This window comes from Tamandua tetradactyla, chromosome 1, assembly GCF_023851605.1.
Source record: "Tamandua tetradactyla isolate mTamTet1 chromosome 1, mTamTet1.pri, whole genome shotgun sequence".
NCBI classification, from domain to species: Eukaryota; Metazoa; Chordata; class Mammalia; order Pilosa; family Myrmecophagidae; genus Tamandua; species Tamandua tetradactyla.
Genome location: NC_135327.1, coordinates 7,610,727 through 7,630,568, shown reverse-complemented (window position 1 = coordinate 7,630,568; position 19,842 = coordinate 7,610,727). Strand labels below are relative to the sequence as shown.

General features: G+C 38.4%; 1 protein-coding gene and 1 pseudogene across 4 annotated transcripts in view; one reads left to right on the top strand and one right to left on the bottom strand.

Annotated features, from left to right (window-relative positions):
• The window catches only part of PKIG (cAMP-dependent protein kinase inhibitor gamma), a 149,771-nt gene that overhangs the window by 119,477 nt on the left and 10,452 nt on the right, over positions 1-19,842 (top strand). The gene's annotated exons all lie outside the window — the stretch shown is intronic.
• Positions 14,267-16,100, bottom strand: LOC143690066 (importin subunit alpha-1 pseudogene; annotated as a pseudogene).

The following is a 19,842-nucleotide window of genomic DNA, read 5'->3' as shown; positions in this document are numbered from 1 at the left end:
CCATGGGATCAATATCTCCATCCTGATCAAAAGGGGAAAAAGAAGTATAACTAATAAAATATCAGTGGCTAAAAGAGTTCAAATAGAGTTGAGAGGCTACACTGGAGGTCATTCTTACGCAAGTTTCAGTTAGACATAGCTACCTATCATAACTTGCCAAACCCCAATCAAAACCATTCCAGCCAATTCTAAAGAACACCTAGGGCAATATATAAGACTCTAAAAAGGTTCCGTGCAGTAGGGTAACTTTCCAGAAACCAACAACCTCCAGGTGGGTCCCTAGACCAGATAAGTCCTGAAACCTACAGGGCCCAGCCTCTCCAGAGCATCAGCTAGTTCCATCTCTGTACTCCATGTTATTGACAGCCCCTTCCAATATGAGAAAGTTAGAATGGCCATAGTACAAATACCCCCAAAGAGTGGAATAGAAAGCTCAAAGGTGATGGTGGAGGTATACAGAGAAGGTGGGGTTTATTAAATGAATATGATTGCTGAATCATTAAATTGAAATTTCTTTTAGTCTGCAGTATCTTACAGCAGCTAGAAATAAAAACCTAAAGTTATGGAATTGTAACTCATACCAAACTCTGAAATCTGTTCTCCAACTAATTGTTGTGCTGTGCTTTGAAATTTATTGATTTTTTATATATATCTTATTTTCACACACACACACAAAAGTCGATTCTGATGATTAAAAAAAAGAAAATTTATTCCTTCTAGTTTCCTATATTCTGGAGCAGCTAGAAGGAAAAATCTGAGAGGATGGTATGGTAGCCCATGACAAACTCTGGGATCTGTCCTGTAACCACTTGTTGAAGAGTGCTTTAAAAACTATTTCTTTCTTCTTTCTTTGTATATATGTTATATTATACAATTTAAAAAGTTAAAAGAAAAAAAAATCAGTTATTCGTAGATCAGAGGGTATATATCTGAACACTCAATTCAATTCCATTGGTCACCATGTCTAGCTTTATGTCAATACCATGCTGTTTGATCACAGGCCAGGTAGTGTGAGATAGACTCCCACCTCATTTTTCATTCTTGAGATATTTTTAGCTATTTGTTTATTGTTTTTTATATTTCTGCAAAGTAAGGTATGGGGATTTTAATTGGCATTGTATTGGATCTGTAAATCAGTTTGGGTGGAATTGACATCTAAGCTATATTGATTCTTCTAATCCATGAACTTGGTATGCCCTTCCTTTATTTAGGTCTTCTAGGATTTCTTTTAGCAATTTTTTTGTAGTTTTCTATGTATGGGTCTTTTGTATCCTTAGTTAACTTACTCCTACATATTTTATTCTTTTCATTGCTATTGTAAATGGAATTTTTTCCTTGATTTCCTCCTCAATTTGCTTATTACTAGTATGTAGAAACACTCCTGAGTTTTGCATATTGATCTTGTATCCCACCACTTTGCTGAACTCCTGTATTAGCTCTTCTAACTTTGCTGTACATTTTTCAGGACTTTGTAAATATAGGATCATGTCATCTGCACATAAGGAAAGGTTTACTTCTTCCTTTCCAATTTGGATGCCTTTTATTTCTTTTTCTTGCCTAATTGCTCTAGCTAGAATTTCTAGTACAGTGTTGAATAACAGCAGTGACAGTGGACATCCTTGTCTTTTTCTAGATCTTAGGGGGAAAGCTTTCAATCTTTCACCATTGAGTACAATGTTAGCTGTGAGTTTTTCATAGATGCCCTTTATAATGTTGAAGAAGTTTCCTTTTATTCCTGTCTTTTGAAGTGTTTTTATCAAGAACAGATCCTGGATTTTGTCAATTGCCTTTTCTGCATCAATTGATAAGACCATGGAATTTTTCCCCTTTGATTTGTTAATTACATTAATGTAACTTTCTTGTATTACATTAATTTTCTTATGTTGAACCACCCTTGCATTCCTATTATTATAAACCCCACTTGATTGTGGTGTATCATTCTTTTAATGTGCTTTTGGATTCAGTTTGCTAGCATTTTGTTGAGGATTTTTGCATCTGTATTCATTAGAGAGATTGCACTGTAATATTCTTTCCTCGTAGTATCTTTATCTGTCTTTGGTATTAGAATGATGTTGGCTTCATAGAATGAATTAGGTACTGTTCCCTCTTCAGTTTTTTTGGAAGAGCTTGAGCAGGATTGGTATTAATTCTTCTTGACATGATTGATAGAATTCACTTGTGAAGCCATCTGGTCCTGGGATTCGTGTATTTCTAGGAAATTGTCCATTTCATCTAACTTGCCTAATTTGTTGGCATACCATTGTTCATGGTATCCGCTTATGATCTTTTGTATTTCTGTGGGGTCAATAGTATGCACTTCCCCCCTCCCATTTCTGACTTTATTTATTTACATCTTCTCTCTTTTTTTTTCTTTGCCAGTCTAGCTAAGGATTTGTCAATTTTATTAGTCTTCTCAAAGAACCAACTTTTGGTTTTGTTAATTCTCTCTATTGTTTTCTTTTTCTCAGTTTCATTTATTTGTGATCTAATCTTTGTTATGTCTTTCCTTCTGATTGCTTTGGGATTAGTTTGCTGTTTGTTTTCTAGTTCTTCCAAGATTGCCAGTCTAAGGGTTTAGCTCTTTCTTCTTTTTTAATGCAGGCATTTAGGGTTATAAATTTCCCTATCAGGAAAGGGAAAGGGAAATTTCCCTTTCCCTTTACTGCATCCCATAAGTTTGGATATGTTGTGTTCTCATTTTCATTGTTATCGAGATATTTTGTATTTCTCTTGCAATTCTTCTTTGACCACTGAGGTTTGAAAATGTTATGTACCCTAGAAAAACCATGTTTTAATCTGATCCAATCTTGTGGGAGCAGCTGTTTCTTTTAATCCTGATTCAACACTACAGGTTGGAAAGTTTTGATTGATGAGATTATCCACATGGCACCATGACATGCCCAATTGTGGGTATGACCTTTGATTAGATGGAGATGTGACTCCACCCATTCCAGGTGGGTCTTGATTAGTTTACTGGAATCCTTTAAAAGAGGAAATATCTTGGAGAGAGTTGAAAATGACAGCAATGTTAGACGCAATAGAGAGAGCTACAGAAACAACACAGATTGCTGACACAGATGCTTGGAGCCCAGCAGACTTCACCATGTAATGTTAAGCAAGCCAGAACCTGGAGAGAGCCAAGGGAAACCAAGAGATGAAAGCCAGCCTCAGAGAAGCAAAGTGAGGAACCCCCATGGGAACAGAGGCTGAAAGCAATGGAGCCCAGGAGTGAGGGACCAACAGATGCCAGCCACGTGACCACCCAGCTGACAAAAGTGTTCCCGACTCATCGACCTTTCTTGAGTTAAAGTATGTTTCCCTGGATGCCATAGTTGGACATTTTTATAGGCTGTAACTATAGACTTGTAACTTATTAAATTCCCCTCTTTAAAAGTCGTTTCAGATCTGGTATATGACATTTCGGCAGCTTACTAACTAAAACAACCACTGATTGTTTAAGAGTGTGTTGTTTAACTGCCATACATTTATGAATTTTCCAGTTCTCCACCTGTTACTGATTTCTAGCTTCCATCAATTATGGTCAGAGAAAGAGAAGGTGCTTTGTATAATTTCAAGCTTTTTAAATTTGTTGAGACCTGTTTTGTGACCCAACATGTAGTCTATCCTGGAGAATGATCCATGAGCACTTGAGTAGAATATATATTCTGCTGGTCTGGGGTGCAGTGTTCTGTATATGTCTGTTTGGTTTAGTTTCTTCATCATTATCATATTCTTTATGTTCTGTGTTTCCTTACTGATCGTCTAGATGTTCTGTCTGTAAATAAGAGTGGTATACTGAAGTCTCCAACTATTATTGTGAAGACGTCTTTTGCTCCCTTCAGTTTTGACAATGTTTGCCTCGTGTATTTTGGGGCACCCTGCTTACATGCATAAATATTTATGATTGTTATTTCTTCTTGGTGGATTGCCCCTTTCATTAATACATAATGTCCTTCTTTGTCTCTTATAACATGTTTGCATCCAAAGTCTGTTTTGTCCAATATTAGTATAGCTACCCCAGCTCTTTTCTGGTTACTGTTAGTGTGGAATATCTTTTCCAGTCTTTTACTTCCAATCTGTTTGTATCCTTGGGTCTAAGGTGAGTCTCTTGTAGACAGCATATAGATAGATCATATTTTGAATAATTTCAATCTTTTAAAATTTCTAAAGACATGTTTTGTGCCCCAACATATAATCTATCTTGGACAATGTTCCATGAGCACTAGAGAAGAATGTATATCCTAATGTTTTGGAGTGTAATAACCTGTATATGTCTGATTCATTGATAAATTAATTAGACCTAACACATGGTGTAGCATGTTCAAGGAATGTGGCTTGGCTTATTTCCTAGTTCCAGTCTCCCCATCTGTGGAGTCCTGAAGGCTCCAGGCCTCCCTTTGGAAAGTGGTGTGTTAGGCTGTTTGCACAGATGGATGGTCTTTGGTTTTCTGCATCTCAGTTCCTCAGCTTTTGCAATGAGTGCCTCCCTATATAATGGAGAAGATCCTCTCAAGTCACTTCCACCCTGGAATCATTGTCCCAGTTTTTCTGTCACTTCTCTAGCTCTTCCTTGGAGCAGGGGTAAACTTGACCTATTATATTCCACCATCTTCCCAGGAGCCCAGATCATATTTTTTTGATCATTTTGCCAATCTGTATCTTTTGATTGGGGAGTTTAATCTATTAACATTCACTATTATTACTCTAAAGGCAATATTTACCTCAACTATTTTATCCTTTGGCTTTTATATGTCATATCTGGTTTTTGTCTCTCTTTTTACCCTTTTTGTTACCCTTACTGATAATCTTCAATTTTATACTCTCCTCCAAGCCTCTCTCTTCTTTCTTTCCAGCCTGTAGAACTCCCTTTAGCATTTCTTGTAGGGAAGGTCTGTTTTTTAAAAACTCTCTCAGCTTCTGTTTATCTGTGAATATTTGAAACTCCCCCTCATTTTTTAAAAAAAATTTCTATTGATAAAACTTATCACACAAACATTCCATACATGGTGTACAAGCAGTGGCTTACAATATCATCCCACAGTTATGTATTCATCACCATGACATTAGCATCACTACAGAAAAAGGAAAAAGAAAAAACTCGTACCTACCACATGCCTTACCCCTCCCTCTCAATGACCACTAGTATTTCCATCTACCCAATTTATTTTAACCTTTGTTTCCCCTATTATTTGTTTATTTTTTTATTCATATTTTTTACTCATCTGTTCATACCATGAATAAAAGGAGCATCAGACACGAAGTTTTCACAATCACACAGTCACATTGTAAAAACTCTATCATTATACAGTTGTCTTCAAGAATCAAGGCTGTTGTAACACAGCTCAACAGTTTCAGGTACTTCCCTCTCGGCCCTCCAATACACCATAAACCAAAAAGGGGTATCTATATAAAGTATAAGAATAACCTCCAGGGTAGAGCGGCAGAAAGTGGCAGGAAAGACAACTGCTGTTCTTTGTTAGAATTTATGAAATGACTTTAAATTATGTACATGCATTACTTTCATAAAAAATTAATATTAATTTTTTAAAAAGAAGAACGACTCACCAGTCCAACAAATCAAAATATTCCAGGAGCCACTGAGCTAGGTGCTTACCAAGGTCTAGTTTTGCTTCGAAACCATGTTTATTTCCTCAGGTCCCCAGTGGTGCTATTGTTCCAGGCTGGGAAACTTAGTTTAAAAGGCAGAAGAAGGAAAATTGCCAATCTTACTATGTTGATGAACTAAGAGTCCAATCATTTTCAATTTTTCAAACACTTGTCTTGTTTTGTTTTTAATTCAAGATAATTTCCTCTTTTCAATTTCATTCTTACTTTCACCTGCTTTTTGTATTTCAAATTCAAGTGTATGTCATATTTTTTAACATTATTTGTTTTGAGCTATACAGATCTCATTTTGGGCTTTCTGCTATAGCACTGTTTTTTTCAGAAAACAAGAATCTTATCTTTGCAGATTTGTGGAAAATTAACACAAATATTATTTGAAAATGAAAAATAAGGCTAATTGGCAATTTACCATGTTTCACATATTCCTCCCAAATCTGCTTAAGTTTTTACTAGTGGATTAGTTACTTTTCATTAACTTAAAAAATTTTTTCCATGATTTGATTTTAAAAAGCATTGTTTTTTATGATTGTGAAAATATAATGTTTATTGTGGAAATTTGAAAAGTACAGAAAAAATATTAAAAATAAAATTCACATTCTTCTGATCACCCATAAAAAAAAAAAAAAAGAATAACCTCCAGGATAATCTCAACTATTTGAATCTTTCAGCTGCTGAAACTTAATTGTGTCTCATTTCTCTCCTCCCCCTTTTGGTCAAGAAGGTTTTCTTTCTAAATCCCTTGATGCCAGCTCCTGGCTCATCCCAGGAGTTGTGTCCCATGTTGCCAGAGAGATATGCACCCCCAGGAGTGCATTCACATGCCACATCAGCTTAGAGAGAGAGGGTACATCTGATCAACAAAAGAGGTTCTCTGGAGGTGGCCTAATTTTAAGTAGGCTTAGCCTATCCTTTTCAGAAATAAGTTTCATAGAGGCGAACCCCAAGATCAAAGGCTCGACCTATTGATTTGGTTGTCTCCACTGCTTGCAAGAATATTAGAGATTCTCCAAATAGAGAAATTGAATATTTCCTCCTTTCTCCCCATACCTGTAAGGGGACTTTGCAAATACTTCTTTATTCACTGCCCATCTTCTCCCTCATTTAAAAAAAATTTTTTTTATTAATAAAACCAATCTACATACAACACAAACTTTTTAAATGTATGAATATTCCATACTTGGTGTGCAATCAGTGGCTTACAGTATCACCACATAGTTGTATATTCATCACCATGATCATTTTTCAGAGCATTTACATCACTCCAGAAAAAGAAATGAAAGGGAAAAACAAACTCATACATACCGTACCCCTTTCCCCTCCCTCTTATTGAACACTAGTATTTCCCCCTACTCAATTTATATTAATATTTGTTCCCCCTATTATTTATTTATTTTTAATCCATATTTTTTACTCATCTGTCCATACCGTAGATAAAAGGAGCATCAGACACAAGGTTTTCACAATCATACAGTCACTTTGCAAAAGCTGTATCATTATACGATCATCTCCAAGAAACATGGCTACTAGAACACAGCTCTACAGCTTCAGGCACTTCCCTCTAGCCTCTCTAATACACCTTAAACTAAAAAGAGGTGTGCCGGTTTGAAAGGATGTATGTACCCTAGAAAAGCCATGTTTTAATCCTAATCCCATTTTCTTAAGGCAGCCATCTCTCCTAATCCCTATTCAGTACTGTATATTTGAAACTGTAATTAGGTCATCTCCGTGGAGATGTGACTCAATCAAGAGTGGTTTGTTAAGCTGGATTAGGTGGAGACGTGTCTCCATCCATTTGGGTGGGCCTTGATTAGTTTACTGAAATCCTATAAAAGAGAACAACGAGAGAAAAAGCCAGGAGATTCAGAGAGAGAGCAGAAAAGAATGACATAGCCATGAGAAGCAGAGCGTCCACCAGCCAGCGACCTTTGGAGATGAAGAAGGAAAATGCCTCCCAGGGAGCTTCATGAAACGGGAAGCCAGGAGAGAAAGCTAACAGATAACGCTGTGCTCACCATTTGCCCTTCCAGCCAAGGGAGAAACCATGACTGTGTTCACCATGTGCCTTCTTGGATGAGAGAGAAACCCTGAACTTCATAAGCCTTCTTGAACCAAGGTATCTTTCCCTGGATGCCTTTGATTGGATATTTCTATAGACTTGTTTTAATTGGGACATTTCCTTGGCCTTAGAACTGTAAACTAGCAATTTATTAAATTCCCCTTTTAAAAGCCATTCTGTTTCTGGTATATTGCATTCTGGCAGCTAGCAAACCAGAACAAGGGATTATCTATATAATGCATAAAAATAACCTCCATAATAACCTTTCAACTCTATTTGAAATCTCTCAGCCACTGACACTTTATTTTGTCTCATTTCTCTCTTCCCCCTTTCACTCAAGAAGGTTTTCTCAGTTTCTTGATGCTGAGTCCCAGCTCATTCTAGAATTTCTGTCCCACATTGCCAGGGAGGTTTATGCCCCGGGAGTCATGTCCCACGTAGAGAGGGGAAGGACAGTTGTTTGCTTGCCATTTTGGCTGAGAGAGAGATAGGCTACATCTGAGCAACAAAAGAAGTTCTCTGGGGAGAACAAAGGATTATCTATATAATGCATAAGAATAACCTCCATAATAACCTCTCAACTCTATTTGAAATCTCTCAGCCACTGACACTTTATTTTGTCTCATTTCTCTCTTCCCCATTTCACTCAAGAAGGTTTTTTCAGTCTCTTGATGCTGAGTCCCAGCTCATTCTAGAATTTCTGTCCCACATTGCCAGGGAGGTTTATGCCCCTGGGAGTCATGTCCCACGTAGAGAGGGGAAGGGCAGTTGTTTGCTTGCCATTTTGGCTGAGAGAGAGATAGGCTACATCTGAGCAACAAAAGAAGTTCTCTGGGGAGAACAAAGGATTATCTATATAATGCATAAGAATAACCTCCATAATAACCTCTCAACTCTATTTGAAATCTCTCAGCCACTGACACTTTATTTTGTCTCATTTCTCTCTTCCCCATTTCACTCAAGAAGGTTTTTTCAGTCTCTTGATGCTGAGTCCCAGCTCATTCTAGAATTTCTGTCCCACATTGCCAGGGAGGTTTATGCCCCTGGGAGTCATGTCCCACGTAGAGAGGGGAAGGGCAGTTGTTTGCTTGCCATGTTGGCTGAGAGAGAGATAGGCTACATCTGAGCAACAAAAGAAGTTCTCTGGGGGTGACCCTTAGGTCTAATTTTAAGTAGGCTTAGCCTATCCTTTGTGGGAATAAGTTTCATATGAACAAACTCCAAGATTGAGTGTTTGGCCTATTGATTTTGTTGTCCTAACTGCTTGCGAGAATATTAGGCCTTCTCCAAATGGGGAAGTTAAATTTTCCCTCTTTCTCGCCATTCACCCAAGGGGACTTTGCAAATACCTTTTTATTCACTGTTAAATCACTCTGGTATTTATCAGAGCATCATGCTGGACAAACCTACAAAATCTCATGCCCTATTCAAGGTTCCGTGTACTTATGGTGTTCAATTAAACTGTCCATATAAGTTATATTAGGAAATGCACTAGTCAAAATATAAATTTTGTACCAAATAAACATTTTTTGCTAAAGTCTCACACATAAGTTAAAAGTTTTAAAATATGAATTACCACCTATTTTCAACACCCTGCAATATTGACATTCCTTTGTTCTTCCTCATGCAAAAACATTTTTAAATTTGTAATTTTCGTCACTATCATTGTATACTCTAGGCATTCCTAGATTATCTCAGTCTTTATTATCTGTCTTTCCTTCTGAATTCTTTTGTGTCCCCAGCCCTCCTCCTTCTATCATTCTCACATTCAGCTTCATTCAGTGTACTAACATTATTGTATTATAATTAGGTAGTATCGTGCAATCAATTTCTGAATTTTTGCAATCAGTCCTGTTGCACAATCTGTATCCATTCAGCTCCAATTACCCAACATCTACCCTATTTCTATCTCCTAATGGTCTCTGTTCTTAACTGAAATTCTCCAAGTTCATTCACTAATGTTAGTTCATATCAGTGAGACCATACAATATTTGTCCTTTTGTTTCTGTCTAATCTCACTCAGCATAATGTCCTCCAGGTCCATGCATGTTGTTACATGCTTCATAACCTTTTTCTCTCTTACAGCTGTGTAATATTCCATCGTATGTATATACCACAGTTTGTTTAGTCACTCATCTGTTGATGGACATTTGGTCTGTTTCCATCTCTTTGCAATTGTAAATAATGCTGCTATAAACATTGGTGTACAAATATCCGTTTGTGACCTTGCCCTCGCATCCTCTGGGTAGATACCTAGCAATGGTATTGCCAGATCATATGGCAATTCTATACTTAGCTCCCTGAGGAACTGCCAAACTGCCTTCCACAGCGGTTGTACCATTTGGCATTCCCACCAACAGTGGATAAGTGTGCCTCTTTCTCCACATCCTTTCCAGTACTTGTCGTTTTCTGTTTTATTGATAATAGCCATTCTGGTGGGTGTGAGATGATATCTCATTGTGGTTTTGATTTGCATTTCCCTAATAGCTAGGGAAGTTGAGCATCTTTTCATGTGCCTTTTGGCCATTTGTATTTCCTCTTCTCAGAAGTGTCTGTTCATGTCTTTTGCCCATTTTGTAATTGAGTTGTTTGTCTTTTTGTTGTTGAGTTGAACAGTCTCTTTATATATTCTGGATACTAGACCCTTATCTAATATGTCATTTCCAAATATTGTCTCCTATTGTGTAGGCTGTTTTTTTACATTTTTGATGCACAAAAGTGTTTAATTTTTTTTTTTGGTTTTGATCATTTATTATATTTGATGCAATATATCCAAAGTATTCTCATTTCGACATGTAATCAGTTTTAAAAAACTATTGAGATATTTTACATCCTTTTTTTTAACTGTCTTAGAAATTTGTGATATATTTTACATTTGCAGTGCATCTCAATTCAGATTAGCCTGATTTCTAGTAGTCAATAAAAATATGTGGCTAGTGGCTACTGTGCTGGAGAAGCACAGAGATAGAATAGAAGTCTCTGAACTTGTTCTATGTTACATGCCTACTAGAAAAAAATGAACATGCATCCCCAATATATACATGTTTCTTTAAAAGTTGTGTTGTCCATATGGATTTTGTTACAAATATAGTATATATATACTAAAATACACCAAAAAAAAATCAAAGATGAGATACTGATTCCATAAACAATATTTTACATCTTTAAATGCTCATTTCTTGTTGATTTCAAAAATTTTATCTCAGCAATTTATTACTAAATCCAGTGTGATAAAATAAGCCTCATTATATTTGAAAATCTTGATTTAATACTTGCAATTCAGCAATTCAGCTATCACTGAGTTCAGTTTATTTTGATCCTTGTTTTTTTTTTACTTCATAACTTTATTCTGTCTTACAGCTGCATAATATTCCATCTTATTTAAATGTCAGTTTGTTTAGCCAACTGTCTGTTGATGGACATTTTGGCTGTTTCCATCTCTTGGTAATTGTTAATAATGCTGCTATAAACATTGGTGTATAAATGTCCATTTGTGTCCTTGGCCTCGTGTCCTTTGAGTAGAGACAGCATATAGATGGGCCCTGTTTTTTAATCCATTCTGCCAGACTATGTCTTTTGAATGGAGAGTTTAATCCATTAACATTCAGTGTTATTACTGCATGGGTAGTACTTTCTTCTACTATTTTGCCTTCTGGATTTTATATGTCATATCTAATTTTCCTTCTTTTTACCTTTACTCATAGTCTTCCTTTCTACACTCTTCTCCACACCTCTCTCTTCTGTCTTCGTATCTGTCTCTAGTGTTCCCTTTAGTATTTCTTGCAGAGCTGGTCTCTTGGTCACAAATTCTCTCAGTGATTTTTTGTCTGAAAATGTTTTAATTTCCCCCTCATTTTTGAAGGACAATTTTGCTGGATATAGAATTCTTGGTTGGCAGTTTTTCTCTTTTAATAATTTAAATATATTATCCCAGTGTCTTCTCGCCTCCATGGTTTCTGCTGAGAGATCTGCGCATAGTCTTATTGGGCTTCCCTTGTATGTGATGGATTGCTTTTCTCTTGCTGCTTTCAAGATCCTCTCTTCTCTGACCTCTGACATTCTGATTATTAAATGTCTTGGAGTATGTCTATTTGGATCTATTCTCTTTGGGGTACGCTGCACTTCTTGGATCTGTAATTTTAAGTCTTTCATAAGAGTTGGGAAATTTTCAGTGATAATTTCCTCCATTAGTTTTTCTCCTCCTTTTCCCTTCTCTTCTCCTTCTGGGACACCCACAACACGTATATTCATGCGCTTCATATTGTATTTCAATTCCCTCAGTCCCTGCTCATATTTTTCCATTTTTTCCCCTATAGTTTCTGTTTCTTGTCGGATTTCAGATGTTCCGTCCTCCAGTTCAGAAATTCTATGGTTCTGTCTTTCGAAATCTACCATTGTAGGTTTCCATTGTTTTTTTCATCTCTTCTACTGTGTCTTTCATTCCCATAAGTTCTGCGATTTGTTTTTTCAGACTTTCAGTTTCTTCTTTTTGTTCTTTCCTTGCCTTCTTTATATCCTCCCTCAATTCATTGATTTGGTTTTTGATGAGGTTTTCCATGTCTGTTCATACATTCTGAATTAATTGTTTCAGCTCCTGTATGTCATTTGAATTGTTGGTTTGTCCTTTGACTGGGCCATATCTTCAATTTTCCTAGTGTGATTTGTTATTTTTTGCTGACGTCTAGGCATTTAATTACCTTAATTAGTTTATTCTGGAGATTGCTTTCACTTCTTTTATCTAGGGTTTTCTTGCTGGATGAATTTGTTGTCTATCTGTTATTTGACATTCCGTTCAGCTTTATCTGGACTGTTAGCTTAAGTTTTGTTTAACAGAGGAGAATTTTTCAGTTCTTGTTTTCTTGTTTCTTGCCCTGCTTGTGTGGTGCCTTCCCCACACACACACACTTAGGAGGGTCTACTTAGATATTATAGACCCCAGCCAGATTTTCCCAGACCAAACTGGCCTCCTATCAGGAGGAAAGAGTCACCTGCGTCGGTTTTCCCTGAGGGTGAGACCCAGCAGGTTGAAAGACTTTCCTGTGAAGTCTCTGGACTCTGTTTTTCTTATCCTGCCCGGTATGTGGCACTTGTCTGACTGCAGGTCCCACCAGCATAAGATGATGCAGTACCTTTAACTTTGGCAGACTCACCCTGCTGAGATGGTAGAGACAGAGGAGAGGTTATAGGCTGGTTTTAATGGCTTCAAATTACCAAGCTGTGGTGTCTGAATTCCTTGATGGAGAGATTCCACCTGTGTGGGGGCTTCACCCCTCCCCTGGGAAAGACACAAGCTCCAGATAAGCCCCCAAAAGAGCTCACTTCTGCCTATGCCTGGGGCAGTTGCAGCCTGAAAAGTCCTGCCACTGTATCCAAAGGCAGTCAAGCCTTTGTAGATACACAGCCACAAAAACCTCTGTTTCCTTCTTTTTTTTATATATATCCCCTTTTTCTGTCAGTCCTGCCCCCTTGGCGCCGGGGCAAAAATGAGCAACCTCCGCTTTGACCAGGTTCACCTGAGCTAGGGGCCTATTTTTAGTAGTCAGAATTTGTTAATTAGTTCCACAATTGGTGTTTGATTGTGCCCAGTCCCTGCTGCTGGTAAAATCCTTTCCTTTCCCCCCTGGGAAGTGGCCTGTGGGGGAGGGGCGCTGGCTCCCACAGTTTTGGGAACTCACGGTTCTGGGGGGTGCTCGCAGCCGATCCAGCTGGTCCAGACTGGGGTACGCTGTGTGTCCAGTCACTATTGTGGCTCCAGGAGCTGTTCTGTACTGTTTCTGATTATTTAGTAGTTGTTCTGGAGGACAAACTAAAATGTGCACGTTGTTAAGCCGCCATCTTGACCCGGAAGCACAAAAGTGTTTAATTTTGAGGGGTTCCCATTTATTTATTTCTTTCTTCAATGCTCGTGCTTTGGGTGTAAGATCTAGGAAACTGCCTCCTATTATAAGATTTATAAGATACTTCCCTACATTTTCTTCTAATGGTTTTATGGTCTTAGGTCTAATGTTTAGATCTTTGATCCATTTTAAGTTAATTTTTATATAGATATGGGTCCTCTTTCATTCTTTTGCATGTGGATATCCAGTACTCTAGGCACCATTTATTGAAGAGACTTCTGTCCCAGGTGAGTTCGCTTGACTGCTTTATCACAGATCAGTTGTCCATAGGTGAGAGGGTCTATATCTGAACACTCTATTTGATTCCATATATCAGTATATGTATCTTTTATGCCAGGACCATGCTGTTTTGACCACTGTAACTTCGTAATACACCTTAAAGTTGATGGTGTGAGACCTCCAACTTCATTTTTCTTTCTCAAAATATTTTTAGCTATTCGGGGCACACTGCCCTCCCAGATAAATTTGGTTATTGGTTTTTCTATTTCTGAAAAGTAAGTTTTGGGGATTTTAATTAGTATTGCATTGAATCTGTAAATCAACTTAGGTAAAATTGACATCTTTTTTTTTTTTTTTGAAGAAAAGGGTGGAATTTAATCTTTATTTACAGGACACTGCAAGATATGAAATTCCACACAGAAATAAGAAAACGCATTGAGAGGACAGATTTCATATAGTATGTACAGTTTGGAACTGTTCAAGTATAGTATTGTTGTAAAAAGTGCTACATAACAAATCACATTTAAAAAGAGTTCTTAAAATAGAGAAACAACAAGACAAATGTATACCAAACATAGTACACAAGCAAACCTCAGCTGTACAATCTAAAAGGTAAAAGTCCCAGGAGTGCTATGCTGAACTTGGAAGGTATAGCCATAGCCTTCAGAGGTAGTTTCTGGCACAACATTCTGATCTTCTTCCTCTCCAGAGAAATACTTCTCAATCAAGCTTAATGAAACCTTGTAAACAGACTCATTTTCATGGTTTTGCAGAGCTTCAATTTTGTCCAAGCCTCCACATTCTTCAGTCATTATACTAAGTTTCTTAGTTTCACCTAGTTTCTCAGCAGCCTGAAAGATATTTGAAATGGCATCCAGAATAACCAGAATAATTTTGGTATCTTTCACAGTTAAAAAGTTCATCAACGGTTCTATTATGCCACAATGGACAAGATATACAATCTGTTCAACTGTTCCACCACTTGTATAGTTGGTCACAGCCCACACAGCTTCCTTTTGGGTTTTAAAGTCTGCCTTAGAAAGAATGCTAATGAGGAATGGGACTAATCCATGATTGACTACTTGCTGTATCTGGTCCTGACGGCCAGCTGTAATGTTTGACATTGTCCATGTAGCTTCCTTCTGAATATTAGTTTTGGGGTTAGTTAGTAGGTTGGGAAAAACAGCAAGTGCTCCTGCATCTATTACAACCTGAGTCTGTTCATCTGTCCCAGTAACAATATTTCCTATGGCTCTTAGTGCAGGAGTCACAATTGGCAATTCAGTAGCCCCTAGAAGCTTCACAAGCTGTGGCACAACTCCAGTTTTCACAACCATTTCAATCTGTTCATTTGGACTGTCAGTAAGATAGGAAATGGCCCAGCAGGTATCTGCCAATACTTCAGGATCATCATGATGCAGGAGACGCACTAAAGTAGGAAGAATTTGCTCAACAGCATCTAATGGGGGTACAGGATTCTTGTTTCGACAAAGGTTGGAAAGTGTCCAAGTAAGATTACGTAAGTAACCACATGCTAAAGATGATATGTCAGGAACTGCAAGTAGAGCCAACAGAGGATCAACTGCACCATATTTGATAACCAAGTCTTGGAAAGATGAGCCATCACCTGCAATGTTTCCTAGAGCCCATACAGCTTGCTCACTGATGTGAGTGTGAGGAGATGCCAACAGAGGAATGAATGCTGGGATAACACCTCCATCTACCACAGCCTTGGTCTGTTCTGATGTTCCAGAAGCAATGTTAGTGAGTGCCCAAGCAGATTCAAATTGAATGGGAGTACACTCGGTTCTGCCCAAGAAGGTCACAAATTTTGCAATCAAACCAGCCCGGATTATGTTGTCTATTGGGGGCTGTTTTTCCCTAGAAAGCAGTTTCCTAGCAGCTTGAGTGGCTTGGAGTTGGCTTTCCAAATTGTTGCTATTTATGCCTTTGACAATGTCATCAACAGACCAATTTACAGTGCCCTGGTTATTACGGTTTTCCTGCAGTGGAGAAGTAGCATCATCAGGAAAAGAGCTGACATTTCTCCTTTTCAGCATCTGGTCATCCTTCTTAGCTTTCCTCAGCTCCACATTAACTTCTATACGCCATCGCCTCATTTCTGTACTGTCTTTCCCCTTGTTCTTGAATCTGTTAAGGCGGGCAGCTGGTGAATTAGCATTCTCATTGGTGGACATTGTTGTGAGACAAAGGGAGAAAGGTCAGGAGCGGGCTTGGGCTTCCTCAGGAGGATTGACAGTGCTCACAGGCTGCGAGTCTACTGCGCTCGAAACGTCCAACATGACTCTCAGACATCTTTTTTATATGTATTCATTTCTACAGTCTTCTCCACCCCTCTCTTTCCTGTCTTTTCCTATCTGTCTTAGTGCTCCCTTTAATATTTCTTGCAGAGCCGGTCTCTTGGTCACAAATTCTCTCAGTGATTTTTGTCAGAAAATGTTTTAATTTCCCCCTCATTTTTGAAGGACAATTTTGCTGGATACAGAATTCTTGGTTGCCAGTTTTCTCTTTTAGTATAAATATATCATACCACTGTCTTCTCACCTCCATGGTTTCTGCTGAGAAATCTATGCATAGTCTTACTGGGCTTCCCGTGTATGTGATGGATTCCTTTTCTCTTTCTGCTTTCAGAATTCTCTCTTTCTCTTTGACATCTGACATTCTGATTATTAAGTGTCTTGAAGTACATCTGTTTGGATCTATTCTGTTTGGGGTACACTGCACTTCTTGGGTCTGTAATTTTAAGTCTTTCATAAGAGTTGGGAAATTTTCAGCTTTAATCACTTCAGTTCTCTAGACCCTGGGGTCTGAATTCCTTGAGGGAAGAATTCCACCTGAGCTGGGCCCCACCCCTCTCCTGGGGAAGGCACAACCTCCAGAGAAACTCTCAGACAAGCTTAATTCTGCCCTTACCTGGGCCATTTGGAGCCTGAGAAGCCCTGCAGCTGTATCTAAAGAGGAGTCAAGCTGTAGAAACACAGCCACAAAAAAGAAAAAAAGAATCCTTTTCAGAGCAGGACCCCATTCCTCGAGTTTGCCAATCAAGAGCTTAAGTTGGTACATTGCTCTGTGTATCTCCAGGTCCTGTGTGCCCCCTCCTTTCCTTTAGGACCCAGACCCTTTAAAAGTATTTTGTGCTGTCTGATCCAAAAAATCTCTTGGTGTTTTTTTTTGTTCGTTTGTTTGTTTTCTTTTTCCATCAACCCTGCCCCCTCTGTACCAGGGCAAAAACCAGCAGCCCCAGCTTTTACTCAAGGTTCAGCCTATTTTTAGTAGTCAGAATTTGTTAATTAATTCCACAATTGGGGCTTGATTGTGCTCAGCCCCTACTGCTAGTAAAGTCCCTTTCCTTTCCCCTCTGGGAAGCAGCCTGTTGGGGGGGGGCACCGCAGCTTGGGGGACTCACGGTTCTAGGTGGGTTCACAGCCAGTCCAGCTTGTCCAGATGGGGGTACACTGTGTGTCTGGTCACTGATGTGGCCCCAGTAGTTGTTCTGTACTCTTCCTGGCTTTTTACTACCTGCTCTGGAGGACGAACTAAATCCCACACCTCGCTAGGCCACCATCTTGGCTCCTCTCCCTCATTTTTAAAGGACAGTTTTGCTGGATAAAGAATTCTTGGCTGGCAAACTTTCTCTTTCAGTGCCTTAAGTATATCATACCACTGCCACCTTGCCGGCATGGTTACTTATGAGAATTTGGTACTTAGTCTTATTGATTGTGCCTTGTATTAGATGGATTACTTTCCTCTTGCTGCTTTCAGAATTCTCTCTTTATCTTTGGCAGTTGACAACCTGATTAGTATGTGTCTTGAAATAGGTCTAGTATATATATGTCTTGGAGTAGGTCTACTTGGATTTATTCTGTTTGGAATATGTTGTGCTTCTTGGGTGTGTATGTTTATGTCTTTCGTAAGAGTTGGGAAGTTTTTGGCCATTATTTCCTCAAATACTCTTTCTGCCCTGTTTCCTTCTTTTCTGCTGGGACACTCATGTCACATATGTTTGTGCACTTTGCGCTGTCATTCAATTCTGTTTCAGTTTGCTAAAGCTGCTGGAATGCAATATACCAGAAATGGATTGGCTTTTTAAAAATGTGTCTCCCTAATAAAAAAAAAAAGCCAAAATGGTGGCTCAGTGGCAGGATTCTCGCCCGCCATGCTGGCTGCCTTTATGCAAAAAAAAAAAAAAAGCATTTCCCTATATGTGTTAGTTTGCAAGCTGCCAGAATGCAGTAATCTGAACTAAAACAGGTTTTAAAAGGGAATTTAATAAGTTACAACTTTACAGTTCTAAGGAAGTGAAATTGTCCAAATTAAGGCACTAACAAGAGGTTACCTTCACTGAAGAAAAGGCGTTGAGTCTGGAGCACAAATGTCAGCTGGGCTCACATGGCTGGCATCTGCTGGTCCCTTGCTCCTGGACTCTATTGCTTTCAGCCTGTGTTCCTGTGAGGGTTACTCACTTTGTTTCTATGGGGCTGGCTTTCACCTTTTGGCTTCCCTTGGCTTTCTCCAGGTTCTGGCTTGCTTAACATTTCTTGGTTATGTCCGCTGGGCTCCAAACATCTCCAGACCTTCGTGTCTCTGTTCTCTGAAGCAGCTGTTCTCCGAGCATCTACATCTGTTCTCTCTGTCGGCTCTGAGGCTTCTGTTGTTTCTCCAAAATGTTTCCTCTTTTAAAGGACTCCAGTAAACTAATCAAGATTCACTTGGAATTGGTGGAGTAACATCTCCATCTAATGAAAAGGTTACATTGAAAATTGGGCATGCCACATTTCCATGGAGATAATCAAAAGCTTCCATTCTACAGTATTGAATGAGGATTAAAAGAAACAGTTGCCTCCACAAGATTGAATTAGGATTAAAACATGGCTTTTCTGGAGTATATAATATTTTCAAACCATCACACTATATATATGTATTTCTATATTTATGCATACATACACACATAGAGACAGATATGTATATCATAGATAATTTTGTTCATAATGGTTTGTTTTTTCATGGGCCAGTAATCAAACCTGGGTCTCCCGCATGGCAGGCAAGAATTATACCATGTACCCTTGGATTGGCTTTTTTATAAAGGGGATTTATTAAGTTACAATTTTAAGGCCATGAAAATGTCCAATTTAAGGCACCAAGAAGAGGATATCTTCACTAAAGAAAGGCCAATTGTGTCCAGGGTTCCTCTGTCACATAGGAAGGCACATGGCGATGTCTGCCGTCCTTCCCTCCCAGCTTCTGGTTTCAAACTATTCTCTCTCTCATAAAGGGCCCCAGGAAAGGATTAAAATCCACCTTGTATGGGCAGGGTCACACCTCCATAGGAGCAACCTTATCAAAAAGTCCCACCCACAGTTAGGTGGGTCACATCTCCATGGAAACAACCCAGTCAAAAGGTTCCACCCAACAGTGGGTCTGCCCCCACAAGACTGGATTAGAAGAGTGTGGCTTTTCTGTACATAACAGTTTCATACCAGCACCAATTCCCTGAGACTCTGCTAGATTTTTTCCATTATTTTCTCTATCTTTTCTTCTGTCTGTTCAATTTCAGATGTCTTACCTTCTAGGTTGCAGATCCTTTCTTCTGCCTGTTCAAATCTGCTATTGTATGCCTCTAGCATATTTTTAAAATTTCGTCTTTTGTGCCTTTCATTCCTGTAAGTTCTATTCTTTTTCTTTGTGTGCTTTCAAATTCTTCTTTATGTTCACCTAGTATCTTTTTAATATGCTTTATTTCTTTAGCCATATTTTCCTTCATCTCCTTGATTTAGAAAATTTGTTTCGGACAACTTTGATTAGTTGTTCCAAATTCTGTATCTCTTCTGACTTTAAAGTTTGTTCCTTTGACTGGGCTGTATTTTCCTGTTTCTTAGTATGGCTTCTAATTTTTGTTGATATTTGGCATCTGATTATATTAATCAGATTATTCTGAAGGTCAATTTCTCTTGCTTTTCTGGGATTTTGTCATTGGTTGGTCTCTATTAAAGCTCTTCTTTGACACTTGGTTTATCGGTATTTCCT